The 7,999-nt window shown below is 37.4% G+C and overlaps 1 pseudogene; it reads left to right on the top strand.

The window, feature by feature from the left end:
- The first annotated feature begins 6,029 nt into the window (after positions 1-6,029).
- Positions 6,030-7,491, top strand: LOC145067185 (autophagy-related protein 18a-like; annotated as a pseudogene).
- Positions 7,492-7,999: the final 508 nt, after the last annotated feature.

Here is a 7,999-nt window from a genome sequence, read left to right as displayed (position 1 = left end):
CCAAAGTGGCATGTATCATGGTTGCAACTATGTCCCCATAATTGCAGAGGTACTATGAGGACTACTGGCCTTTTGAGATGAACAAGGACCTTATGGAAAAGTACCATAAGCGAGCTCGTCAAGAAAAGTTTGAGGTAGTCAAGTCACTCATGGCTTGCAAGATGAAAGAGGGGGAATCGGTTGTATCTCATGTGCAAAGAATGCAACGCTACATAGAGCATTTGGTCAAGCTCAACATTCACTTCGATGAGGAATTGGCCATTGACATGGTCTTGAACTCGTTGCCTGATTGTTATGTTCAGTTTATCTTAACTTACCATTTGAACAACACTGAGTAGACATTGGCCCAATTGCACAACTTGTTGCAGACAACTGAGGCAGGGATGAAGGGTAAAAGTATACCCTCCACACCTGCAAGTGCCCCTGTCTTGGCCATTGGACAGGGAAAAGGGAAGAAGAGGAAAGGTCCTCCCAAGCAAAACTAGAAGAGCAAGGCTCAAGCTGTGTTATCTAGTAATGGCCCGAAAGCTAAGCCCAATGGTTCCACTCCCCATGTTTCTGATCCAAAAGAGGCCATTTGCTTTTACTGCAATCAAAAGGGGCATTGGAAGAGATCTTGCCCACAATATCTGCAAGATATCAAGGATGGCAAAGTGAAGCCATCCTCGGCAGGTATTTACACTATTTCTGCTAATAACTCATTATCTTCTCGTTCATGGGTCCTTGATACAGGTTGTGGTTTTCATATCTGTTCTGATTTGCAGGGGCTAAGGGAAAGTGAGGAGATAGAGCATGGGAGAATAAACTTGATCATGGGGAACATAAAGTCTTCACCAGTTACCAAGATCGGAGTTTATCAACTTTTGCTTAGTAATGATGTTAGATTAGATTTAATAAATTGTTGCTATTCGTCTGAGATGACGAGAAACATTATTTCATTTCATGCATTGTTCAGATGAGGTTTTAAATATTATTTTAATGATTTGAATGGTTCAATTTCTGTTTATAAGAATGGTGTTTTTGTGTTTGAAGCTTTACCTTGTGATGGTGTGTATGAAACAGTGACTTGTGTTGATAGCTTAGGAAATAGTGTACTTAATATTGACTTGTCTAATAGTGTAGACAAGGCATGCTTGTGGCATTGTCGTCTTGGACACATTAACAAGAAACGCATAGCCCAACTCCAAAAGAACGGAGTGTTGGAATCATTTGACCTAAAATCAGATGATATGTGTGAATCTTGTCTTTTGGGAAATATGACAAAATCACCATTCACAGGGTCTTGTGAAAGAGGTGAAGGTCTGTTGGATCTCATACACACAGATGTGTCTGGGCCCTTCAGATCAACCACAAAGGATGCTAATCGATTCTATGTGACTTTCACTGACGATTATAGCAGATATGGTTACATCTACTTGATCAAACATAAGTCAGAAACCTTTGAAAAATTCAAAGAGTTTAAGCATGAAGTCGAAAATCAATTGGGAAGAAAGATAAAGATACTTAGATCCGATAGAGGCGGGGAGTATCTTAGTACCAAGTTCAACGACTATCTGAAAGAAATGTGGGATAGTCTCACAATTGACTCCTCCTAGGACACCACAGTTAAATGGTGTAGCTGAGAGGCGTAATCGAACCTTGTTAGACATGGTTCGTTCTATGATGAGTCATGCCTCCCTTCCTATTCACTTATGGGGGTATGCCTTAGAGACAGCCGCCCACATCCTCAATCTTGTCCCTACAAAGAAGGTTGCCAAAACACCTCACGAAATGTGGACAGAGAAAGTTCCCTCGTTAGCACATATTAAAGTCTGGGGTTGTGAAGCTTTCGTAAGACGACAAACTCACGACAAGCTAGCAGCTAGAAGTGAGAAATGTGTTTTCATTGGTTACCCAAAGCAGTCTTTTGGATATTTGTTCTACAGACCTAGTGAAAACGTGGTGTTTGTAGCTCGAAGAGGAGTCTTTCTGGAAAGAGAGCTCATATTCAAAGAGGACAGTGGGAGTACCATTGACCTTGAAGAGATTCAAGAGTCAACCAATGAAGGAACCTTAGATGAAACTAGCACTCAACCAGAGGAAACAGTTCCTGTTGAACCGGTTGATAAATCATTACCTCTTTGAAGATCCACTAGGGTGAGTGTGCCACCTGAGTTGTATGGTTTTCATATTACTTCAGATGGTGACACATTCATAAGTGACAGAACACTGGTAAACTTAGATGAACCAGTCACTTATAAGGAAGCAATGGCAGGCCCAGAGGCTTCCAAGTGGAAAGAGGCAATGGACAGCGAGATTAAGTCCATGTATGACAACCAAGTTTGGAATTTGGTTGATAGTGCACCAGGTCGGAAGACAGTTGGGTGCAAATGGATCTTCAAGAAGAAGACAGACATGGATGAGAATGTGCATACGTTCAAGGCTCGACTGGTTGCAAAAGGTTTCACTCAAACCCCAGGGGTTGACTATGATGAGACTTTTTCGCCGGTGGCTAAGATTAAATCTATTAGGATATTGCTCGCCATAGCTGCCTTTCATGACTATGAAATCTGGCAGATGGATGTCAAGACTGCCTTCCTTAACGGGAAGTTGGCTGAGGATGTTTACATGAGTCAGCCAGAGGGTTTTGTTGATGCAAAGTTTCCCAATAGAGTATGCAAGCTTGAAAAATCCATTTATGGATTGAAACAAGCATCTCGCAGCTGGAATCTTTGCTTCCATGAGAAAGTCAAAGAGTTTGGTTTCTCTAGAAGTGAAGATGAGTTTTGTGTGTATATCAAGGCTAGTGGGAGTATAGTAACTTTTCTGGTGTTATATGTCGATGACATATTACTCATTGGTAATGACGTTCCAACCTTAAATGAAGTTAAGTCTTGGCTTGGAAAGTGTTTCGCCATGAAAGACCTAGGAGAAGCCGCCTATATTCTTGGGATTAGAATATTGAGAGATAGAAAGAAGAGACTAATTGGACTTAGTCAGAGCACATACTTAGATAAGGTACTAAAGAGGTTTAGTATGGAAAATTCCAAGAAGGGAGAGCTACCTATCCAGAGCAATACCAAATTGAGTAAGACTCAATGCCCGAGTACAGATGAGGAAATAGATGACATGAGTCGTGTACCTTATGCTTCCGCCGTCAGATCGATCATGTACGCTATGACATGTACTCGCCCTGATGTGGCATTTGCTTTGAGCATGGTCAGTCGCTATCAGGGAAACCCAGGTAGAGCTCATTGGATAGCCGTGAAGAATATACTCAAGTATTTGCGAAGAACGAAGGATTGGGTCCTTGTACTTGGTGGAAATGATACTTTGAGAGTAGATGGTTACAGTGATGCCAGCTTTCTGACGGATAGAGATAACTTCCGTTCTCAGTCAGGCTGGGTATTCTTATTAAATGGAGGAGCAGTTACTTGGAAGAGTTCCAAGCAAGATACGGTGGCTGATTCTACTTGTGAATCAGAGTACATAGCAGCAAGTGAAGCGTCGAAAGAAGCAGCTTGGTTGAGGAACTTCATCGGGGATCTCGGAGTTGTTCCAACCATCCAGGAGCCTATGGAACTGTTCTGCGATAATGAAGGAGCGGTTGCCTTGACAAAGGAACCGAGAGATCATGGTAAAACCAGACATATCGACAGAAAGTACCATTTCATCAAACATAGAGTAGAAGAAGGCCATCTTATAGTGAAGAGGGTGTCATTTGAAGATAACCTAGCAGATCCTCTCACAAAGGGTCTGAGTAGGGCTAAGCATATTCAGCATGCTCGGAGCATAGGTCTGAAAGATGATATTAGTTTTAGTAGTTAGATTAGTTTTGTCCTGAAACTTGTAACAAAGTAAATGTAATTGACTTTTGGTGATTAAATAATAAAGTATTATTTATGGGTTTACTACCTTTTGTCAATTGTTTATTGTTGTGTTTCATATTTTGCATGTTTTACTTCCCGAATAATATGATTGTTCAAACTCCACAGTCGCTCGTACTTTTGGAAGTAGGTAGTGAATTAAGACTGTCATGAATTGGATTGCAGATTGTCTAAGGATAGACATGGCAATAGATTTGCTGCAACGTTCATGAGTACTCAGAAATTGAGAATTGAGTATTGGATAAACCCTCGCTCAGAGTATTACTTCATGGAATTCATCACGAGTAATACTGAGACGATAATATCTTATGATCTTAAAACGAAGATATATGAGTTGTAAGTTACAAGTCGGTCATGCATTGGTGATACGAGAATGCATCAGTAACTTGGTGTTATAAAATGTATTATCATGTATGGTTTGATGAGTAAAAGATACAAGCATATGAGTCAACGTTTATTCATTCCTTTTGCCCTAACCGGAAAAGCGATATCTGTGGGCCCCTCGATGATTTGGTGTTGACTTATGTGCTGGGCCCAGCCAGGACTAAATTGATGTGTTCAATTAGAAGTCCTACATCATCACAAATCAGGAATCGGGAAACATAGATTCTGGACAAAGAGGTTGATTGCATTCCATGTCTTTTGTCTAGAGATATCTAGCAGAACGAAGGATTATATGATCACTTATCTTAGGACACGTAACTGACTGGGTCAGAGTTCGGCAGCAACTTTTTGGAAGCTACAGTTTGCTGGTCAAATTTAGAAGGCATACTAGCAATTATAGTTACAGGCTTATCCAAGTGGGAGAATGTTGGATTAGGTGTCTAAGCCCATAACTATAATTGGTATGTCCTTGAATTGATAGCAGCACAGTCCTTTTGGGTTGCCCTCAAACCTAGCAACCAGACAAGGAAATTATGAAAGGAGAGATATTAATTTATTATAAGATTAATAAATTAATATAAATGAATTTATTAATATGTTAAAAGATTAATATATTAATTAGAAATCATTATGTTTAATTAATTGTTAGCCAGAAATTAATTAGAATTAATTTTGGGGTTAAAAGAATTAATTATAAAGTGCAGGGACTAGTTTGCAATTATCTAATAGTTGAGTGGAAGGCTCTAGAACCCCCTTGGAAGAGGGTGGACGAAATCTTTAGGGGAAACCCTAATAATTTCGTCCATAGGGGCTTGGATAAGGCCCTTGGGTTTGCTTAGGCCCTAAGCAAAGGATAACTAGGGTTTCCCCTAAACCCTAGATCCCTCAGCTATATAAGGAGCCTCCTGGTTCATGTTTTGGTCACTCTTTCTTTTGAAGAAACCCTAAGGGCCGAAAATTTGCATACTCCCTCTCCCCTCTCTCCTCTACTTTCCTTCTTGCTAGTTTGGGTGTGATTCCATTAGAGGCATTACACTTGTAGTGCTAAGCTTCCAAGAAGATCAAGATCAAGATCAAGATCAAGGGAATTATCAATTGTTTACTATAACAATTGAGAGGTATGTAATTACTAAACCCTAGTTTGTAAATTTCAATTATAGCCTCTCTCCTCTAGGGTTCTTATTTTGCAATTCAAAGTTGTATGTTCAATAGTTAAAACATAGATCCAAAGTAGGTTGCATGTGAACTTAGGAATTGTTTTCTAGTTTATTTGTTTGACCTAAAACCCATCATTAAGTTGTAAATGTTGTGAACTAAACTATAAATGGAATGTATAAACTTGTAATTTATATAAGTTTTGTGTTCAAATATGAGAGCATATAAGAATAAAAATATTATACTGCAAAAATTACAATTTTGAACTTTTTGTATTAAAAAGAGAAAAAAAATAGGATTTTCACATGTTTAATTAAGTATTGTGTTATTGTATGCATAAATGTGGGACAATCAAAATTAAATAAAAAATTAAGTAATTAAATAAATAAATAAGAGTAATTTAGTAATTTGTTTAATAAATTCCAAAAATAATCCCTATAATCATGGTATCTCTCCAGTTTAAATCTCGTTATCCTCTTTATCTAAAAACTGATTCTGAAAACCCTAAATTGAACAAATCGACACCAGCGACCCTTCATCGTCTTCTTCATAGATTGGGAGAGGGAAGAATCGAGCGATCAAGCATCGAAAAGAGGTGGTCTTGGTGGTGGTATTAGGATCTTCCATCAGGATTTTGAAAATGGAGGCGGTATTGGGATTGTGGAGATGCTATTTCTATGCAATATACTTGCGTTAGTCGGAGGCGGTTCTCAGCCTCAGTACCCTCTAAATAAGGTTATGATCTGGGATGATCATCAGGGCCGATGCTTGGTGAGCTATCTTTTCGATCGGAGGTTCGTGGAGTTCGGTTAAGGCGAGATCGGATAATTGTGATTTTGGAGCTGAAGATATTCGTATACAATTTCACGAATTTGAAGTTATTGCAACAGATCGAGACATTTGCGAATCCCAAGGGCCTTTGTGCTGCTTCACAAGCTTTTGGTAATTTTGTGCTTGTTTGTCTTGGATTGCGGAAGGGACAAGTCAGGGTTGAGCATTATGCTTCGAAGCGAACAAATTTATCTTAGCTCATGATTCAAGAATTGCGTGCTTCGCTCTGTCACAGAATGGAAATATGCTTGCCACAACCAGCAACAAGGGAACTCTTGTTCGTATCTTCAATACCCACGACGGGTCATTGTTGCACGAGGTAGGCGTTAATTTGGTTAACTTCATTTATGATTCTGGATAATTTTACACATGTCTTTGTAATTATTACAAATTTGATGATTTTAACCAAGCTCATTTAATGGTGGGTTGGGATACTACTAATAAGTAATAACAATTAGGCAAGGAAGGGTGCAGATAGAGTTGAAATACATAGCCTTGCATTTTCTCCTACGGCTGAGTGGCTTGCAGTCTCAAGTGATAAGGGTACTATTCATGTTTTCAGCATCACATCTATCGATAATCCAAACCTCATTACCAGTTCATCTCGTATGATGTAGTTATTCATATTTTCTCACAAATCTTAAAAAAAAAAAAACAGGAATTATTAAAACAATCTACCAAACATTTTATCTACTATTTTTAGTATACAGGTCCTGAATGTAATTCGTTATGTCATTTCTGAAAACAGGACTACTTCGGTGGACTCAATTCAGACTTCAATGGGTTGACCATAAAATGTCAAAGAACAGAACAAAAGCTCAAGAAACCGTTTTAAGGTTTTAAATTCATATTTCAATGGTTTTTATTTCATTTTCTCATATATATTTTAAACATTAATTATCGATTTTGTTGTTAAAGAAGGAAGGTGACATACAATATGTTACTGGAGGCCAGCTATATCCTGCCCAGGTGATTTTTTACTTGCATTTGGTATTTCACAATTACATAAATTTGTTGCTGGCTTAATATCTTTCTTGTTATTTCAGATCCTGTCTGGCTTTCTGTACATTGTGAATCTTGGAATAATCTTATTCATTTATGTAGATGATTCAATGGATGATATTGGTGAGATTCCAATTCTATTGGAATGGAATGACGAATTCTAATTCTGTTGGAATGGAATGACGAATTCCAATTCTGTTTGAATCGAATGACGAATTCCAATTTTGTTGGAATCACAGAAGTTGATGCTTGAAGAACGAGCCATATTATTCTTTTAGAATGTATTAGTCGTTGTTAGATTTTGATGTTTTATTCCCCGTTTTGATTTTTTTTAGTTTTATTCTTTAACAATAAATGTAATTCTTAACAATTGTTATCCGTATTCTTTAAGAAATAATGTATTTTTTGTTTTTATTCTTCAATTGATTGTTCAAGATTTTGTTATTCTACAAGAAGTTGTTATTCTTCAAGAAGTTTTTAAAGTCAACATCAAAAAATAGGTTCAAGAATATTTTTATTATTTATGGTTCAACAATATTTTTATTTTTGAATATGCTCATAAACATATTCTGTCAGAATGTCCGTATTAAAAGAATTATAATTCGTAAAATCGGATTTTTAAAATTAATAGAATCTATGATCCCTTAAAAATACAATTTTCCTTCATTAAATCTATATTAATTGACTAAATTACCCTTGTAATTAATTAAAATGATTTTTTCAATTATATTTAATTCAATAATATATGTTAATCACTTTCT

The sequence above is a fragment of the Lactuca serriola genome, chromosome 8 (genome assembly GCF_051521515.1).
Source record: "Lactuca serriola cultivar US96UC23 chromosome 8, Lser_US96UC23_V15, whole genome shotgun sequence".
NCBI lineage: Eukaryota > Viridiplantae > Streptophyta > Magnoliopsida > Asterales > Asteraceae > Lactuca > Lactuca serriola.
This window is presented reverse-complemented; position numbering and strand designations above follow the sequence as displayed.